The sequence below is a fragment of the Eumetopias jubatus genome, unplaced genomic scaffold (genome assembly GCF_037043125.1).
Source record: "Eumetopias jubatus isolate StellerSeaLion01/CBP00866 unplaced genomic scaffold, mEumJub1_p1.0 scaffold_15, whole genome shotgun sequence".
In the NCBI taxonomy this organism is placed as follows: domain Eukaryota; kingdom Metazoa; phylum Chordata; class Mammalia; order Carnivora; family Otariidae; genus Eumetopias; species Eumetopias jubatus.
The window spans coordinates 29,273,633-29,295,342 of record NW_028274821.1 but is presented as its reverse complement, the minus strand read 5'-3'; the positions used below and the strand labels follow the sequence as shown (position 1 = coordinate 29,295,342).

General features: G+C 38.7%; 1 pseudogene; it reads right to left on the bottom strand.

The window, feature by feature from the left end:
- Nucleotides 1-256: 256 nt before the first annotated feature.
- On the bottom strand, nucleotides 257-1,086 carry LOC114223386 (transcription factor BTF3 pseudogene; annotated as a pseudogene).
- Between the last annotated feature and the right edge of the window lie 20,624 nt (nucleotides 1,087-21,710).

The window sequence follows — 21,710 nt, the reverse complement described above, 5'->3', positions numbered from 1 at the left end:
GCACCAGGTAAGCAGAACCTAGAAATTCAGAAGCAGGAAGGATCATTGTGAACTGGCAGGGTCATTTTGATATTTCTGAGGGAGGCGGGACCAGGTTTTGAAATTACCTATTTGGCAGAGCTACTGGCACCCTGTGAATAAATGTCCAGGATCAGATGGGAGCAGAGATAGTGTCCAAAACAGAGTTGACATCTTTGCCGGGTACTGGGCTTTACATTCACTTTCTTTTTTTTTTTTTTTTCCTAGGCAAAGAACTTTATTAACCTTGTTTCAAACTTTATTCCCAGGCTTCTTCAGCTTAATTAGCTGCAAAGAATGAATTGTGTATAAGCAAAAACTGAAAAGAGCTGCAGTGTCCAAGGGGCTTGGGCTTAAAAATATTAGAGATCTAGATTTTATCAGATCCATGAACAAAATTTTAAAAAGCAGTCATAATATAAAATAGCAGCTCCCAGTAACTTCTTCAAGTTTTATGTTCTTCAGAAGTTGACTCAATTCAGTTTGCTTCATTCTTGGAAGCTTCATGAAAATTCTCCACAAGATCTGGAACTTCATCATCCTCCTCCTCTCGGGTAGCAAGTGGTGCTTTTCCATCCACAGATCGTTTGGGCAGAGCTTCAGCCAGTCTTCTTAAACTGGTCAGACTGTCTGCACCAAGTTGGTTTAAGATACTGGGTAGCATTTCTGTCAGCTGCTTTGTCTCAGCATGGCCTGTAATGGTGAAAGTGTTCGCTGCCAGTGATGCCTGAACTTTGGAGTTGTTAAAATGGATCACTGTTCCTTGGTTTGTGAACATATTCACTTCTTCAATACCAGAGATATTGTTTACCCCTAACTTCTTTAAGGAGAACTGAAGTTTTTTATCATCTGCCGTAGCCGTTCTATGAACCACCTTCTTCTTTCGGCGAGCAGTTCCTTTCCCACCAATGCGCCCTTGTGCTTGCAGTTTGGCAAGTTTCTCCTGGTTCATGATAGTTTCTTTCATCTTGTTGGAGCAGAAATGGGACCGCGCGGGGGAATAGGGTTGGCGCTCAGGGGGTCTCGGGCGGACCAGCTGAGATTAGGTGCACACACGCGGGGACGCAAGATGGCCTACATTCACTTTCTTATGTAACCCTTTGAGCAAGCCTGGTATGAGACATTAAGTTCCATCATGCAACTAATCATACCGAGGCTCAGAGAGTGTATCAGTCAGGGTCCAACAAGAGAAGCAGAGCCAATGAAAGAAATGACAGATAGATGATAGGTAGCTGATAGATAGATGGATAGACAGATTTATTACAAGAAATTGGCTAATGCAGTTGTGGGGGCTGGCTAAGCAAGTCTAAGGTCCTCCTTAGGGCAGACAGGAAGGCAAGATAATGAGCAGGCTTTGAACCCCAGAGGCATGACCTGAAGAGAATCCTTAAACTCAAGGAAAGCCTGAAACCTCGGTTGAAGATCTTCCAACTGATGGGTTAGGCCCACCCATGATAATCTCCTTTTTAATCAATTTAAAGGTGATTGATTAGGTATTTTGATCACAGCTGTAATATTCCTTCACAGCAGCACTTATGTTAGTGTTTGATTAAATACTGGAGAAGGGGTACATGTTATAAAATGGCCACTGCTTTCCTTCTGATGCCCCAGTTCTTGAAGGAGAATAACCCTAACCAGATACTAATGAAAGAGAATGGTAGGGACTGTAGTTGAGCCTAGCCATGGAGACCATCAGAAGCCACCACAGAAAGGATAAGTAACTCTGTTGACTCCATTATGAAGAACAGAATCCATTCTTGCTTAAGCAAGAGGAGAGTCACTACAAGGTAATGATGCTTGAAAACAATAACAGAATTACTGAGAAGGCTGGAGAAAAAAACTGGGGCCTGGGGTTTGAGGAACAATGCCAAAGCCGCAGAAGCAGACTACCGAGAGGGTTTCTGCCTCTTTTAAGATGGAGAAGCCACCAGTGACACTGGAAAGTTTCTTGACAGCTCCTGAACCAAGCCACCACAACCAGGAGAAACACAAGTATTTCCTCAGACTCCCCTCTGCTTTCTGCCTTCTCTGACTGCACGGGATGGCTGGGAGGCGATTTATCGCATCCTGACTCCTGGCTGCAAGGGAGTCTGGGAAGTGCTTTTAGTTCCTCACCTCTAAGAGGTAAGATGGCTGGGTGGATGTTGAGCATCAGTCCACTCCAGTAATATACAACGTCCTCCCGCCATTAGGGAGCAAAGCCAGTATTCAAATCCATGACAGGCTCTTAAACCCCACAGTACACTTTCTGTGATCCAGAGTGGTCTTTCTTACCTTTTCAGATTTGGGACTTTTTCCGGTCTGGGACTTGTCTAGAAACATTTCTGGTCTCTGCTATCTAAATTCGCACTTGCCTATTACATCCACAGTTTCCACTGTTGTCATTGGTGGCAGACTTCTCTGAAACTGGAGCTCCCCAAATGCAGGAGCAAATAAAAGTAACCCACTGTGTTTCTACCTGTTCACATCACCTCAAGCACTGGGAAGCCTGCAGTGTATGGAACTCTCTCTTCTTCTTGAGCCAGTTGCTTCAAAATCTTCTATTTATGGAAGCTAGCCATGCAGTCACCGGCCCGTTAAACCCTGTGGTCTTAGTGATATTTGGAATTTTAAGAAGCATTTCTGAAGTAAAACAAAAAACAAAGAAAACAAAACTGGCAACAATAATAGGCAATATCTGCAATGAAAATCAAGTTCTTCCTTGGGTCTTCTGTGTGTGTCCTGGTCACATCAGTCCTGTACCCCAAAAGGTCCTAAATAAATCCCAGTGAACACACCTAGGCCAGCCTCTGGATAAGCAAAGAACCGTGACAGTTCACAGTGGGCAGTTCATGAATGAAGAAAGATTTACACATATGTCAGTATGACTCCTTTGTAACCCTTAGGAACTCTGAAATAGACATTTTAAAGTCTCTAGAGAGAACCAAATCAGCATTCCTAGCAAACATCCCCAATATCAAAGTTCTAGGTAAATGATACATAACTCCATAAATCTAAACTGACGGATTTTTCTGGCACAATTGTACAACTTCTTTCTTTTTTTTTTTTTTAATTTTTTTATTGTTATGTTAATCACCATATATTACATCATTAGTTTTTGGTGCAGTGTTCCATGACTCATTGTTTGTTCATAACACCCAGTGCTCCATGCAGAACGTGCCCTCCTCAATGCCCATCACCAGGCTAACCCATCCCCCTACCCCCCTCCCCTCTAGAACCCTCAGTTTGTTTTTCAGAGTCCATCATCTCTCATGGTTCGTCTCCCCCTCTGACATACTTCCCTTTTCTTCCTCTCCTGTTATCTTCTTCTTTTTCTTTTTTCTTAAAATATGTTGCATTATTTGTTTCAGAAGTACAGATCTGTGATTCAACAGTCTTGCACAATTCACAGCACTCACCGTAGCACATACCCTCCCCAATGTCTATCACCCAGCCACCCCATCCCTCCCACCCCCAACCACTCCAGTAACACTCAGTTTCTTTCCTGAGATTAAGAATTCCTCATATCAGTGAGGTCATGTGATACATGTCTTTCTCTGATTGACTTATTTCACTCAGCATAACACCCTCCAGTTCCATCCACGTCGTTGCAAATGGCAAGATCTCATTCCTTTTGATGGCTGCATAATATTCCATTGTGTATATATACCACCTCTTCTTTATCCATTCATCTGTCGATGGGCATCTTGGCTCTTTCCACAGTTTGGCTATGGTGGACATTGCTGCTATAAACATTGGGGTACACGTACCCCTTCGGGTCCCTACATTTGTATCTTTGTGGTAAATACCCAGTAGTGCAATTGCTGGATCGAACGGTAGCTCTAATTTCAACTGTTTGAGGAACCTCCATGCTGTTTTCCAGAGGGGTTGCACCAGCTTGCATTCCCACCAACAGTGTAGGAGGGTTCCCCTTTCTCCACATCCCCGCCAACATCTGTCGTTCCCTGACTTGTTAATTTTAGCCATTCTGACGGGTGTGAGGTGGTATCTCATTGAGGTTTTGATTTGGATTTCCCTGATGCCAAGCGATGTTGAGCACTTTTTCATGGGCCTGTTGGCCATTTGGATGTCTTCTTTGGAGAAATGTCTGTTCATGTCTTCTGCCCATTTCTTGATTGGATTATTTGTTCTTTGGGTGTTGAGTTTGATAAGTTCTTTATAGATTTTGGATACTAGCCCTTTATCTGATATGTCATTTGCAAATATTTTCTCCCATTCTGTCAGTTGTCTTTTGGTTTTGTGGACTGTTTCTTTTGCTGTGCAGAAGCTTTTTATCTTGATGAAATCCCAATAGTTCATTTTTGCCCTGGCTTCCCGTGCCTTTGGCGATGTTTCTAGGAAGAAGTTGCTGCGGCTAAGGTCGAAAAGGTTGCTACCTGTGTTCTCCTTTAGGATTTGGATGGACTCCTGTCTCACGTTTAGGTCTTTCAACCATTTGGAGTCTATTTTTGTGTGTGGTGTAAGGAAATGGTCCAGTTTCATTCTTCTGCATGTGGCTGTCCAATTTTCCCAACACCATTTGTTGAAGAGACTGTCTTTTTGCCATTGGACATTCTTTCCTGCTTTGTCAAAAATAAGTTGACCATAGAGTTGAGGGTCCATTTCTGGGCTCTCAATTCTGTTCCATTGATCTATGTGTCTGTTTTTGTGCCAGTACCATACTGTCTTGATGATGACAGCTTTGTAATAGAGCTGGAAGTCTGGAATTGTGATGCCGCCAGCTTTGCTTTTCTTTTTCAGTATTCCTCTGGCTATTCTGGGTCTCTTCTGGTTCCATACAAATTTTAGGATTATTTGTTCCATTTCTTTGAAAAAAGTGGATGGTATTTTGATGGGGATTGCATTGAATGTGTAGATTGCTCTAGGGAGCATTGACATCTTCACAATGTTGATTCTCCCAATCCATGAGCATGGAGCGTTTTTCCATTTCTTTGTGTCTTCTTCAATTTCTTTCCTGAGTATTTTATAGTTTTCTGAGTACAGATCCTTTGCCTCTTTGGTTAGATTTATTCCTAGGTATCTAATGGTTTTGGGTGCAATTGTAAATGGGATAGACTCCTTGATTTGTCTCTCTTCTGTCTTGTTGTTGGTGTATAGGAATGCCACTGATTTCTGTGCATTGATTTTATATCCTGCTACTTTACTGAATTCCTGTATGAGTTCTAGCAGTTTTGGGGTGGAGTCTTTTGGGTTTTCCACATATAGTATCATATCATCTGCAAACAGTGAGAGTTTGACTTCCTCTTTGCCGATTTGGATGCCTTTGATTTCTTTTTGTTGTCTGATTGCTGTGGCTAGGACTTCTAATACTATGTTGAATAGCAGTGGTGAGAGTGGACATCCCTGCCGCGTTCCTGACCTTAGGGGAAAAGCTCTCAGCCTTTCTCCATTGAGAATGATATTCGCTGTAGGTTTTTCGTAGATGGCTTTTATGATATTGAGGTATGTACCCTCTATCCCTATACTCTGAAGAGTTTTGATCAAGAAAGGATGTTGTACTTTGTCAAATGCTTTTTCTGCATCTATTGAGAGGATCATATGATTCTTGTTCTTTCTTTTGTTAATGTATTGTATCACGTTGATTGATTTGCGGATGTTGAACCAGGCTTGCAGCCCAGGAATAAATCCCACTTGGTCGTGGTGAATAATCCTTTTAATGTACTGTTGGATCCTATTGGCTAGTATTTTGGTGAGAATTTTTGCATCCATGTTCATCAAGGATATTGGTCTGTAATTCTCTTTTTTGATGGGGTCTTTGTCTGGTTTTGGGATCAAGGTAATGCTGGCCTCATAAAATGAGTTTGGAAGTTTCCCTTCCATTTCTATTTTTTGGAACAGTTTCAGGAGAATAGGTATTAATTCTTCTTGAAATGTCTGATAGAATTCCCCTGGGAAGCCATCTGGCCCTGGGCTTTTGTTTCTTGGGAGATTTTTGATGACTGTTTCAATTTCCTTAGTGGTTATAGGTCTGTTCAGGTTTTCTATTTCTTCCTGGTTCAATTTTGGTAGTTGATACATCTCTAGGAATGCACCCATTTCTTCCAGGTTATCTAATTTGCTGGCATAGAGTTGCTCATAATATGTTCTTATAATTGTTTCTATTTCTTTGGTGTTGCTTGTGATCTCTCCTCTTTCATTCATGATTTTGTTGATTTGGGTCATTTCTCTTTTCTTTTTGATCAGTCTGGCCAGGGGTTTATCAATCTTGTTAATTCTTTCAAAGAACCAGCTCCTAGTTTCGTTGATCTGTTCTACTGTTCTTTTGGTTTCTAGTTCATTGATTTCTGCTCTGATCTTTATGATTTCTCTTCTCCTGCTGGGTTTAGGCTTTATTTGCTGTTCTTTTCCAGCTCCTTTAGGTGTAGGGTTAGGTTGTGTACTTGAGACCTTTCTTGTTTCTTGAGAAAGGCTTGTATTGCTATATACTTTCCTCTCAGGACTGCCTTTGCTGTATCCCAAAGATTTTGAACAGTTGTGTTTTCATTTTCATTGGTTTCCATGAATTTTTTTAATTCTTCTTTAATTTCTTGGTTGACCCATTCATTCTTTAGTAGGATGCTCTTTAGCCTCCATGGATTTGAGTTCTTTCCGACTTTCCTCTTGTGGTTGAGTTCTAGTTTCAAAGCATTGTGGTCTGAAAATATGCAGGGAATGATCCCAATCTTTTGGTACCGATTGAGACCTGATTTGTGACCTAGGATGTGATCAATTCTGGAGAATGTTCCATGGGCACTAGAGAAGAATGTGTATTCCGTTGCTTTGGGATGGAATGTTCTGAATATGTCTGTGAAGTCCATTTGGTCCAGTGTGTCATTTAAAGTCTTTATTTCCTTGTTGATCTTTTGCTTAGATGATGTGTCCATTTCAGTCAGGGGGGTGTTAAAGTCCCCCACTATTATTGTATTGTTGTCAATGTGTTTCTTTGCTTTTGTTATTAATTGCCTTATATAATTGGCTGCTCCCATGTTCGGGGCATAGATATTTACAATTGTTAGATCTTCTTGTTGGATAGACCCTTTAAGTAGGATATAGTGTCCTTCCTCATCTCTTATTACAGTCTTTGTTTTAAAATCTAGTTTGTCGGATATAAGGATTGCCACCCCAGCTTTCTTTTGGTGGCCATTAGCATGGTAAATGGTTTTCCACCCCCTCACTTTCAATCTGGGGGTGTCTTTGGGTGTAAAATGAGTCTCTTGCAGACAGCATATTGATGGGTCTTGTTTTTTAATCCAATCTGATAGCCTGTGTCTTTTGATTGGGGCATTTAGCCCATTTACATTCAGGGTAACTATTGAAAGGTATGAATTTAGTGCCATTGTATTACCAGTAAGGTGACTGTTAACTGTCTGTTGTCTGTGTTCGTTTCTGCTCTTTGCTGCTTTTAGGTTCTCTCTTTGCTTAGAGGACCCCTCTCAATATTTCTTGGAGGGCTGGTTTCGTGTTTGCAAATTCCTTTAGTTTTTGTTTGTTCTGGAAGCTTTTGATCTCTCCTTCTATTTTCAATGATAGCCTAGCTGGATATAGTATTCTTGGCTGCATATTTTTCTCGTTTAGTGCTCTGAAGATATCTTGCCAGTCCTTTCTGGCCTGCCAGGTCTCTGTGGATAGGTCTGTTGCCAATCTAATGTTTCTACCATTGTAGGTTACATATCTCTTCTCCCGAGCTGCTTTCAGGATTTTCTCTTTGTCTCTGAGACTCGTAAGTTTTACTATTAGATGTCGGGGTGTTGACCTATTTTTATTGATTTTGAGAGGGGTTCTCTGTGCCTCCTGGATTTTAATGCCTGTTTCCTTCCTCACATTAGGGAAGTTCTCTGCTATAATTTGCTCCAATATACCTTCTGCCCCCCTCTCTCTCTTCTTCTTCTTCTGGGATCCCAATTATTCTAATGTTGTTTCGTCTTATCGTATCACTTATCTCTCGAATTCTGCCCTCGTGATCCTGTAGTTGTTTCTCTCTCTTTTTCTCAGCCTCTTTATTTTCTATCATTTGGTCTTCTATATCGCTGATTCTCTCTTCTGCCTCATTTATCCTAGCATTTAGTGCCCCCATTTTTGATTGCACCTCATCAATAGCCTTTTTGATTTCGATTTGGTTAGATTTTAGTTCTTTTATTTCTCCAGAAAGGGTTTCTCTAATAACTTCTACGCTTTTTTCAAGCCCAGCTAGTATCTTTAAAGTCATGATTCTGAACTCTAGGTCCGACATCGTACTAATGTCCGTATTGAGTAGGTCCCTGGCTGACAGTACTACCTCTTGTTCTTTTTGCTGAGGTGATTTCTTTCGTCTTGTCATTTTGTCCAGAGGAGAATAGATGAATGAGAGAACAAAAGGCTAACAGGTTTACAACGTCCCCAGCAAATATACTGTATACAAATCAGAAAAGACCTGAAACCAGGGGAAAAGAAAGGGAAAGAAAGAAAAAAGAAAGAGAAAAAGAAAAAAAAAGAAAAAAAAGATAAAAACAAAAACAAAACAATTCAAAAAAGGCAGAATATGATCAAATATGATCAGGCTAGTGCATAGATCAGTGCCACACACTAGATTTTGGGCGTATTTTGGTCTGTTAGAAAAAAGTGCCTCCTAAAATTTTAAAGGAAGAAAGACATATATGTACAAAATAAGGGTTGATACAATGAAGGGATGGAAGATGACTGTAAAGATGAAAATTATAAAAGATTTTTTAAAGGACTTGGTAAGATAAGTTGTTTGAAAAAAGAAAGGAGATTTAAGGAAAAAAAAAAAGGAAAAAGGGAGAGAATGTGATCAGGCAGGAGACTAGAACAAAGCCATACACTAGTGGTTTAGGGTATATTTTGATCTGTTAGAAGAAACTGTACCTCAAAATTTTAAAGAGAGAACAACTTATATATATATGCCAAAAACAAGGATAACTACTATGAAGGGATAAAATATGACTCTAAAAATGAAAAAAAAATAAAAAATGTTTTTTTTTTTTAAAAAAAAAGGATTTATAAGATGTTGGTTGAAAAAGGGAAAAAGAAAAATAAAAAAAAGTCAACAAAAATTAACTTTGATGAAATAATGAATCATGGTTAAAAAAAAAAAAAAAAGAAGAAGCCATGAATCTATGTGCAGTATTCCCCTAGCGCCGGAGTTCTCCTATTCTCCTTGATCGATCAACTTGGTCTTGGCTTGCTGGCTGTTTGTGTTGATCTTCTGGGGGAGGAGGGGCCTGTTGCTGTGGTTTCCAAATGTCTTTGCCGGAGGCGGAATTGCCCCGCCCTTGTCGGTCCGGGCTAAGGAAGCTGCTCCGGTTTGCTCTCAGGAGCTTTTGTTCCCTGCAAGCTCTCGGTACAGCTTTGGAGGACCAGGGCGAAAATGGCGGCCTCCCAGTCTCCGCCCGGAGGAGCCGAGAACTCGGGGCCCCACTCCTCAGTGCGCCCCCAGAGAAAAGCAGTCACTCCCGTGTCCCCGGTCTCTGGCCACACTCCGTGCTCACCTGGCCTGTGACCGAGCGTTGCTATCTCTGGCACCCGACCCCGCTCGGAGTCTCCAAACCCAGCAGATCCCTGCAGTGCGTTCCCGCACCGCTCCTCCCCGGGAAGGAAGGGGAGTCTCCCCGGATCTGCTGCTTGTTGGGTCCTTGCTGGGGGAGCCGTGCCCCGACTGGGCCGCAGATCACAGTTTATGGCAACCCCGAGCTGAGAGCCCGCGACTCTGCTCCGTATCTGCAGCCGGCTTCCCCGCCCCGACACCTGGGAGCTCTGCCGCACTCAGGCACCCCCGGTCTCTCTGTGATCCCAAGGGTCCTGAGACCACACTGTCCCGGGAGGATTCCACCCCCCGCTTAGCCACTGCAGCGACGTCCCTCCGCCGAGCCAACTTTTAAAAGGTCCGATTTTGTGCTCCGCGGCTCTAGCACTTGCCAGAAGCGGCCGGCGGAGGCCCCTCCCCCGCCGTCTATCCTCCCGAATATGGCCTCGGATTCACTTCTCCGCACGTCCTACCTTCCAGCAAGTGGTCGCTTCTCTGTTCAGAGAGTTGTTGCTACTCTCCTGTTCGATCTCCTGTTGAGTTCGTAGGTGTTCAGAATGGTTTGATCCCTATTCAGCTGAATTCCTGAGACCAGACAAAATCTAGGTCTCCTACTCCTCCGCCATCTTGCTCCGCCCCCTGTACAACTTCTTTCTGGGAAAGAATCCCATAGTAAGCCTTTGTTTAAGAGAAATAACCTTGCTTCATGTGGTTTGTTCAATAAATCCCACACACATGTATTTGGCTGTTTACGTGTGAGAGGCCTGATAACGTGACGTAGCAAGACCTATATACGTATTTATTTGTGACAATTTGATTTTCTGCAAGATCGGGAAAATCCTTGTGGGGCTGCAGAAATTCTATGTTTACTGATACTGAAAAAACTTCATGATCTATTGATCAATTAAACTGCAGATTATGGAAAAAGTAGGTACATCATATTCCTCTTTCTGAGAAAAGGTAGCTTTACATAGAGCAGAGGCAAAGTCAGAGAGGGTGTGTACATTTTCATGATATGATTCTTACAAATAGTTTTCAGTATTATTTATTGATATCAATGTAATATTATTTAATAATTACATCATTACTTAATGTGCTGCATTATTCATTGTTTATTATATTATGCCGCTTGGTGATCGTGATTTGTGTCTGGTGATTTTATGTGTATCTATATGTCTTCATTACTCCGTGAGAAACAGTTGTCACGTTATGAAGAGAGATTTCATCTCAGCCCTTCTTTCCTCTTTTCCCTTTTGAAAACTAGCTTTCTTCAGGGACTGCATACAAGCAGCCATGGATCCTCACGGAAGCAAGGAGCCTCTTAGAACATCGTGAAGGCTTCACAGGGGCTCTGAGAGAAACGAAGGCAGCCTGGCCCCTGGGAGATGCTGTGGGGCAGGGCCGGGCTGGGGTCTGCCATCAGACAAAGGGACCTCTGCACATGGGAGGCGAGCAGATGCCAACAGACAGCTTTTGTGAGTCCCTTCATGTTAATTAACTTTTGTGAGAACCTTCATGTTAATTAACTTTGCTTGAGCTTTCCCTGGACTTGAAAGCTTTGGAGTGGTTTGTTTTTGTAAAATGCTTTGACTCCACGGAGAGCAGCTTCAAGAGGGAAAAAAGGAAAAACAAAAAGAAAGAAAGGGAAAATTTTAAGTGGGGTTGTGCTTACCAGGACATTTCTTCCCTTGGCTCCGTCTCTCCCCTCCCCCGACAAGGACCAACGCAACCATCAGAGAGAATTTTAATGGCCTTTTTTCTTACCCTAAAAAATAAACCAGAACCAGACTTCCATGCAGTAAGAACTAGCTTTGCCTCACCCAGGCGAAGACAGGTGTGCGTGTGTGCATGTGTGTTTTAAAGGAAACAAATTCAAAGTGTGAAGAGCCTTGGCCTAATTTATTTCAAGGTAGAGACAAAGGAAAACAGAGCTAGATTTGTGGGGTGCATTCTATAGGTGAACCAACTTGCCCATCCACAGAGCAGCAGACCCAGGTGAGATACAGCTGGTGGTGGCAGTCCTGGGGTCTCCAAGACTTTGTGTGACCAGACGGGGAGGGTAGAGGCTGACAGAGGCCAAGTAAACAGAGAAGGGGCTGGAAAGTGAAAAATCTGGTCAACCCTCTAGTTACTGATAAAGTCTACACAACATCAAACTACTGACTTACCTTTTCTTCCTTCCATTTTGTTATGAACATTTTCAAACACATAGAAAAAGTGGAAAGAATTGAATACCCACGACCTACATTCTGTGATGAACACTTTGCTATTTGCTTTTATCACATGTGAAACCGTCCATCCCTCCCACTCACGTGTCCAACAGGCCATCTTATTCTGCAAAGATCTGGAAGTCACTGACGGTACACTTCCCCCTGAAGCACTTCAGCGTGCATCTATTAATTGGAATTCAATATTTGTTTATGGCTTGTGGAATTTTTTAGGAAAATTTATATACGGAGGAATGCATAAATCTCAAGTGGACCTTCAGATGAGTTTTAACCAATGCATACAAATTACCTTTTTTAAAAAAATTATTTCAAATTTAACAAAAAGTTACAAGAATAATACAAAGAGCTCTCATTTGCCCTTTATCCAGGTTCACTACTTTTTTTTAAACTAGTCACGAGTTGCATACATCATGTACCTTTACTACTTAATAATTCTGTGTATTTCCTAAGAGCAAGGCTAGTCTCTTATTTAGGAAGTTTGACTTTGATATGACATTTTTTTATCTAAACCACAGTCCATATTCCAAATATGACAGTTTTACCCTGATAATTTTCTTTATAGCGTTTCCCCCCCCCAATAGAGCCTCCGGTCCTTTGTGAGTTATGGTTTTAACTTTATTGTGCCCTTATTTATCTTGTTTAATGCTTTTTGGGTTAAATTCTACTTTGTTTTATATCACAATAATGATCCTTGAATTCTTATCGTGTCCTTAGCCTGGTAAATCTTTGTCCATCTCTTTATTTTTACTCTGCTCGATTCACTGTGTTTTAGGTATGTCTTTTCAATCACAGGATAGAATTGGGTTTTGTTGTATAAGCCTATAAGCCAATTTGAAGATCTTTTCACATAGAGGCAAGTTAAACCCATTCACATTTAACAAGATGACCAACATTTGGTCTCAACTCTGTCATATTTTTTTATGTTATAATTACAATGACTATTATACTGTATTTGCTATGCTTCTTTCTCTACTAAGTCTATTACGTATATTAATTTTAAATTGTTTTTGGTATTTGAGAATTTTTTGTTCTCCTTTGTATTTCTATATTGTATAGTTTCCTTAAGTCCTTTTTTTTCTTACTTATCTTCTTATTATCTGACCCATCAGTGGTATCTTCTGACCCTCACTTACTATAATAGGAAATGATCTTATTCTGCTCTCCCTGTCTTTATCCTGGCTCCTCACATTTTTGGATGTTTCTTTCTACTTTGTGAGAACATATAATATTTATGTTTTCCACCCATGTTCACTTTCTTGTTTTACTCCTAGCTCTGCAATTGACTATATTAAGTGTTCACCATTGGTTATTTTGCTAAAATCTCCTCTGTTATCACTTAGGTGGATGAAGTTCATTCTCTCCTGTATTCTTCAGGAAGGGCATATGCACAGTATTCCATGGTTTGGATAGCTGAGGTGGGTATAAAATCCTTGACTAGCACTTTCTTTCCTTGAGCATCATGAAAATGCTGCTTCACTGTTGCTTTACTTCATATGTGGCTCATAAGAAGCTGATGCCCAGCCTGATTTTCTTACCTGTAAGTTACTGGATCTTTTTGCCTGGAGGCTCTGAGGATGTCTTTTGTTTTTGTTTTTGTTTGTTTGTTTTGTGGTCTTAAAGTCTAATTGTTTTACTAGGATATGTCTTGGAGATAATTGTCTCATGTCAATTTTCAAAGTTACCCTGTAGTTCTATATGTAGACTGAAATGTTCTTTTATTTCCAGAAAATTGTCTTGGATGATAAATTTAAATACTAGTTCCATTCCAATGTTTTGTTTGCTTCTTCAGAGACCACATTATTCATGTGTTGGACCTTTGTCATCTGCCTTCCACTTTAGCCACTTTCTCTTGGAAAGATCTTTTTAACTTCTTTATCTCATTTTAATTCTCTTGGTTATTTGTCTACTCTTTTTTGATGTCCCTTATTACATTTCCATTGAAATTTATTCTCCAGTGGGACTTTTAATTTATTCTTAATTTCTCAGATAATTGCATCTTTTTCTTTAACATCTCTCAATCAATTCGTGTTGCATTTCTTCTTGTGTTACAACCATTTCTATTCTTAGGTTTTTTTTAATTTATGATTCAAGGATTTAAAAAATCTATTTCCATATATTTCTTTAGGATACTCAATTCAGTTTAAAGAGTTGTGTTAAATTTTCTTCTGCTTTGTGAATGGGTTTTGGGAGGAGAATTTTTATCAGTTCAAATGTGACCATCAACATGTTTGTTTTCTTTTTATAATCGACTTGTAAGAAGTCATCTTGATCTTTCAATTTCTAGCTATTTTGTGGGCAGTGTCTTTAGATAAAGAGTGCCTTCTTATGCCAGCTTGCAAAGTACAATTTCTTTAATAGATGATGTTGACAGTTGTGGTGGGGGCAGCGAAGGAATTGATTGGTGTAGTGGTGTGCTGATAAATGTTTAAGACCCAGATCTCCAGGGGGAAAGTAGGCTGAATTGTAGCTGTTGCCAGTTTCTGTGGTATCTATCCTCCCACTGTGGTGAATTTCAAGCTACCAATGGGATATCACTGAACACAGAGTTGGGAAGAGATGCTGTTAGTCTTTGTGAGCCATTATGTCTCCTGAACATCTTGTTTCTCTTTTATTTTTGCATGATCTTTAACTTCCCCCCATCCACCTCCCCTCCAGCAACCCTCAGTTTCTTTCCTATAGTTAAGAGTCTCTTATGATTTGCCTCCCCCTCTGTTTTCATAATAAGAAGAATTTAAAGCTATTTTTAATTTTGGTGTACGGAATCAGCAGATCTTCAGTTAAAAGCTGTTCACTCTTCCCATGGCTCTCAGTATTCACAAATGCATTTAATGTTCACTCGTCATTGAATCTCAACCCAACGTGTTCCCCTTGTGAAGATTTATCCATCTTTGTGTTTACAACCTCTAGCACAGATCCATGAGTAAAGTTGTTCATCTGCTGATTTTATATTTTAAAAGGTTTGTTTTTGTTTTTTTGTTTTTTTGGTTTTTTTTTAGTGCCAACACAGTCATAAAATCAAAGACTCAGCAACACTCATAGGCTACAACACACAATCTACAACACAGGCTACAGCTCCATATGCTCACACACTAATTCACTCATTCATTCAGTCAGTACATCAACAAACATATATATATATATATATATATATATATATATTTTTTTTTTTTTTGCTAACCCATCCTCCCACCCCCCTCCCCTCTAGAACCCTCAGTCTGTTTCTCAGAGTCCATAGTCTCTCATGGTTTGTCTCCCCCTCCGATATCGCCCCCTTCATTTTTCCCTTCCTACTATTGTCTTCTTTTCTTAACATATAATGTATGATTTGTTTCAGAGGTACAGGTCTGTGATTCAACAGTCTTACACACTTCATAGCTCTCACCATAGCACATACCCTCCCCAGTGTCTATTACCCAGCCACCCCATCCCTCCCACCCCCCCACCACTCCAGCAAACAAACAAACATATTTTGAGCACAAGCTCCGGCAACTGTTCTAAGGATGATAGGAAGATGAAATGACTCTGACATAGACCCTGACCTGAGATAGCGGGATACTCAGTTCCTTGCTGCCTTTCTGCCTCCAATTTTTATTTTAATTCTGGACACTTACTGTGTCTTTATAACACTCAAGGAATTGAATAAAAATTTGAAAATCCAATTTATTGTCTGTTTCTATATATCCTGTATATCTTTATATTTTTATTTATATTATCTTTATATTTTTATATCTTTATATTTTTATTCAGATACTGAAGCAACTCACTATTTTGAGGTATCTGTCACTAGGACGGTAAATGATCCAAATTTGACTTCACTTTCATTCCTCTGATTTCATACAGGCATAACCACAGTTTTATAGACCTGGAGAAAAATTCAGTTTTCTGACTGACTTACAATGGAACATCTGTGACCAAGCACATAAACACTGACAGAATTTGAATTTTATCTTAAAGAATTTTGTAGACTCTAATATGTTGTTTTGATGGAAAAAGGTAAATATGTGTGGAGAAAAATAACAATGGTTTAAAGATCTTAGTCCAAGGTGGCAATGGGGAAAAAAAATAGACTGCAAACTAACTGGACCTAGGGTAGTTCAGTTTGGCGAAGTAAATTACAGGTGGAAATTCTGAAACTGAAAGAGGGCAGCACCACTCAGATGGCCATCCAAGGGATTTTTTAAATGTATTATACTGAGGATCCTTTGGATCCTCAACAATGTGATTTTCTTTGCAGAGATTGTCTTGCACAAGATATAGGCCACTCTTGGTAAGCAGCCTGCTCTGAAGCAATCCATCATGCTTGGCTCCTTAGATCTTGTAATTTTTTTTCTTTTTGCTCATGATACATTTACCAAGATACCCCCTTACTTATATGTACCACTACAGAGCCTTATTATGCGGCTCCAGCTTCCTTCGCTGACTGGTGAAGGAGATCCCATTCGATTTCCTAGTTTCATTGTAGTGCAAAAATGCTTCACTAACCCTCATCTTAAATGTACGGCCTCAAAGCTGCTTTGCCTGGGTTGTATTAAAACGTTTATAAAGAAGCAAGATGATTAAAGCTGGAAGGGGTCCACTGGCTTTTGAGATTATGGATGATTTTTTTAATACTTCTGTATAGTTTCTAAACTTTTTTTCAGGCATGTATATTACTTTTGTCAAAGCCACATGATCAAATTTATTTTAAACACACACACACACTAAAAATCGCAAGGAAATATACCAAAACTACACATTTATGGGGTTTGGAGAGATTTTTATATTCTGCATGCTTTTAATATTTTCTAAATATTATTTTTAAAAATAGAACTATTACATACAAAAAGTTGCCCATGAACTACCGAAAAAAATTAATTCTCTTTATGAAAATCAATAAGCATTATAAAGCAGTATTAAAAATTCTGGTCTTTTAGCATCTAGATTCCCATTGTTTACATATTCCATTTCAGACAACCCTTCTTGATAAATGTAAAGATTTAATTTAAGACCTTTCCAGCCTTCTTGACTGTTTCAATATTTTCAACAAACCAGACTATTCACTGCATCTCTGAGGCTTCTGAAAAGCAAGCCTCTCTCACCTTTCTTCCAAAACACACACACACACACACACACACACACAGGTCATACTGGTGATCTCTAGGTACTAGAAACAGGATTTTGTTTTGTTTTGGTTTCGTTTTGCTTGTTTCTGTTTTCTAATTTTCTTCAGGGTTGCTTCCATAATAATAACTGGTTAAAAAAAATCGATCATGTAAATAACTGCATCCCAGGCAGATAAATAAAACATTGCTCCATATTCTTACCAACATTTGGTATTATCAGAAGTTTCCATTTCTGGAAATCTGGTAGGTAGATAGTATTACCCAGAGTGATATTAATATGCATTTCCTGATTATTAATAAAACAGCCCTTGGTGTATTTGTCTAGATCTGCACAGAATTTGCCCTGTCTTAATTACTACATTACAAAAAATAAATAAATAAAGTCAAGGGGCGCCTGGGTGGTTCAGTCAGTTAAGTGTCCGACCTTTGTCTCAGCTCAGGCCTTGATCTCAGAGTCGTGAGTTCAAGCCCCGTGTTGAGCTCCATGGTGGGTGTGGAGCCTACTTAATAAATAAACTGGTATAGCAGTTTCTCTAACCTTGGTCTAAATCTGCATTGTTCAATACAGTAGCCACCAGCCACATTAGTCCTCGAAATGTGGTTAGTTCAAATTGAGATGTGCTTTAAGTCTAAAATACACTTAAGTGCAAAAAACTTAGTACCAGAGAAGAATGAAAAGTATTTGTTAATAATTGTTATATTGATAACATGTTGAAATGATAATATTTTGAATATAGTGGGTTAAGTAAAATACATATTAAAATTATTCATGCTTGTTTCTTTTTACTTTTTTAAATGTGGCTACTAGAAAATTTCAAATTATACACATGGCTCACATTCTTGGCTCAAGTTATATTTCTCTTGGACAGCACTATTCTAGAACAATCAATTTTTTCTAATTTTTAAATCAAAATTAAAGTTATATTTTTCGCTAGAAATGTTTCCACCTGTTAATTTTCAAATGTATTAACATAAAGTTGTTCATAATATTCTCTTATAATCTTTTTAATGTCTACAGCATCTGTAGAGATGTCTCTTCATAAAATTTCTGATTTTGGTTATTTGTGCCTTTTGTCTTTTTTTTTTTGATCAGTCATGCCAGGAATTTCCCAATTATTGATCTTTTCAAAAAACCAACTTTTGACCTTACAGGTCCTCATTTTGTATGTTTGTTTTGTATTTCACTACCTTCTATGTTTATGACTTTCTTCTTGCAATTCTCTTCATATTCATTTTGTTATTCTTTTTCAAATTCTTGAGGTGTATACTTGTTATTTATTTTTAGACTTTTTTCTATTGTAATATGTTTTATGTTCCATATGTTTTAATATGCATTATTTTTGTTCAGCCTAAATATTGTCTCATTTCCATTATAATTTCTTATTTGATTCAATATATTTAGGTGTCTTTATCTGATTTCCAACCAAAGAAAAATGTTTTCTTTTAATTATTTATTTAACTTTTAGTAACCAATTTCTAACATAATTTCATTGCCGTCAGAGAACATTCCTCTGTAAAATTTATTGAGACTTGCTTTTATGGCCTATTAGATCATCAATTTTTATATGTCCCTGGTTTGGTTGAAAAGACTGCATACTCTGCAGTTCCTGGAGACAGGTTCTATGTATAATTTAGGTTGAGTTTGTTAATCATGCTGAAATCTTCTTTTGTTTTAAAGATTTTATTTTTAAGCACTCTCTACACCCAATATAGGACTCAAACTTACAACCCTGTGATCAAGTGTTGCATGCTTTACTAACTGAGCCAGCCAGGTGCCCCTTTGCTCAAATCTTCTATATCATGATTTTTTTCAGCTACTGAGAGACATGTTTTTAAACTTCCTCCCATGATTATGGTGTGTATATTTCTCATTTCAGTTGTCAAATTTTAATTTAAATATATTGAGGCTATACTATTAGGCATATACAAATTTAAAATTATTATTCTTGTAAATCTAGAGTGTATCATTATGAACTGGCTCTCTTTATCTCTCATAGTGCCCTTTGCCTCAAAGTCCATTTTATCTAATATTCATAAAGCTACACTGGCTTTATTTGGTTAATATTGGTATGGTATATGTTTTTCTATTCTTTATATGTGCCTCTCTTAAACAGCACATAGTTGAGGGCTTGTTTGTTTTAGTATATGACAGACCGATGATCTTTTATCTGAACAATTCAGTCCATTTATATTTATTATAATTATTGGTATATTTTCATTTAAATATACAACCTTATCATGTACCCTCTAACCCACTTTTTCTGCATATTTTACTCAACTTTTTTCCATTTTTTTCTTATGGACTATTTTTATATCACTCTCACTTTTCTTCTTTTGCTAGCTTAGAAGTTATACATATTTTAGACCTACCATCTGGGATCAATCTCCTTATGCCTAAAGTATTGCCCTTAGAATTTTAAAGTTAGTAAGTGTGTGCTGGTTATAAAATTTCTCAATTCTTTTCTCTAAGAATGTTTTTATGCCTTTTTCCCTTTTGGAAGGTAGTTTTCCTAGATATAGAATTCTAGGTAATAGTTACCTTCTTTCAGCACATCCAAAGAATCATTCCTCTGACTTCTGGCTTTCATTATTGTTGATGAGCTTTCAGTCCATTAATCCATTGAAAAGAAATCGTCATTATTTAACGTGTGGTAGGTTGAAAATCTCCTCCTTAAAAATATGTCCATGTCTTAATCTCTGGAATGTGTCATTAACTTTATTTGGAAAAAAGAATATTTGCATATGTAGTTAAATGAAGGATCTTGAGATGAGAATAAAGCCCTGGATTATTAGGTGGGCCATAAATGCCACAGCAAATTTTCTTATAAGAGAAAGGTAAAGGGAGATGTGATATACACACAGGGGAGGAGGCAATGTAACTACAGAGACAGAGATTGCAGTGGTATGTCCATAAGCCACAGAACACCAAGGATTGGTGGTAGCCATCCAAAGCTAGAAGAGGCAAGAAATAGATTCTCCCCCAGAGCTCCCAGATGGAGTACAACCCCACTGACATCTTGATTTCAAACTTTTAGTCTCCGGAATTGTGAGATAATGGATTTCTGCTGTTGTTTCAAACCACTATGTTTGTGATCATTTGTTACAGCAGCCACAGAAAATGAATATAGCCTGCTTGAGGTTTAGTGTGCCTCTCAAATATGTGAATACATGTCTTTAGTCAGTTCTAGAAAATTCCTATCCATTACCTTTTCAATATTACCTTTGCTATTTTTTTCCTCCTTTGAAAATCAAATAGATGTTAGAACTTTCTCAGTACATCATAACTCTTACCTTCTTTTCTATATTTGCCATTTTCTTTTCATTTCTATATGTGACATCATGGATCATTTTTTCTGTTCTGTTTTGCAGTTCATGGATTCTGTCTTCTACTACTGAACAAATCTTTTAATTGTTGGTTTTATTAAAACATTTCTTCTACAAGTTTTGTATGACTCATTTTTATATGTGTAACATGTTTGCCATGTTTTATAGTTTCCTATTCCACACAGATAAATAATTTGGCATCTAGAAGACCCATTAAGCTAGATAACAGAGCTCCTAGAAGCCGAAGAGCGCATGGTTCCACAATAACTTCATGTGCCCTAATTTGCAATAATTAAGTCTGGAGAGAATGGCATACCTCAAAAAGAACTGTGGTGTGGCGTTTGCAGTGGAGTGGGCTGGAATGAAATGCATAGAAACCTATATTACGTTTTTATATTTATATTGGTTAAAGTGATGCCAGCTCATACTAAAAGAGGAGAATGATGCTATGATCCTCATGTCTGTAACTGGTTGTAAGATTTCAACTGGTACTGATGGTTTCACTCCCATTCCACTACTCATTCTGTATTCCTTTTAATTGGGGGCTTACTTTTCAGGGTTATTTATCCAGTGTACTGGCCCAAATCTTTATTAACAGAAATATGAGCCCTTTGTCTCACTGCATAGGGTTGCTGTGGTCTTCCACTAATTTTTACCATTGAACATGGTCAAACCATTAGATGTGTCCTCTGAGTTTCACTCATACTCCTCCCTACTCCAGCTATGTGATGTAAATCCTATTCTCCAGGAGAAGCAGAGTAAATCAACCTAACTAATGCTTAGTCCAACTTTTTCTTGATTACTTAGTGGTATGAGGAGCCTCAAATGATCAAGAGGAAAGTCACAGCTTCTAATTCAGTGTTGCGTGCCCATTGGGAGCATTCCTTTCTTGGAAATTAAGGTTCTAAATCAATAGACCTTAAAATTACAGAGCCAATAAACAAACTTTGCAAGTGGCAATAAGGAAAAATTTTTAAGTGGATGATAAATCCAATAATGAGAGGTGTCATGCCCTCATCAACTCATTAATTCTGGCAATGGGAGAAATCACACTATTGGTCATTGATTCCAAGTATATAATATATCCCATAAGAAAACATAACAACTTCACAAGATGTTGTTGGCAACACACCTAATCTTTAATTGGCTTCTTTGTTGCAAAGTCAAATGCATATGTGGGAAGTGAAACTTATTTTCATTTTTCCAATGCCTTACTTCTTCATGGGAGCTCCATGAGCTTCTTTGTCAAAAACACAAAGATGTGTAAGGTATTCAATAAATCCATGAATGCAATTGCTGGAAGAAACATGGTGTGTAGGGAAGCAAATCCAAACCCAAAGTATGCATCTATGCAGGTTCATCAATTGTAACAAATGTACCACTCTGGCAGGGGATGTTGTTTATGGGGAGCTTTGCATGTGTGAAGGCAAGGAGTGCATGAGAAATCTCTCTACCTTCTTCTCAATTTTTAAAAAAGAAAAAAAAAGTATCTATTTCATGCCCCCTCCACCGTTAGGGAGGCTTGTCCTCCCAGGTATG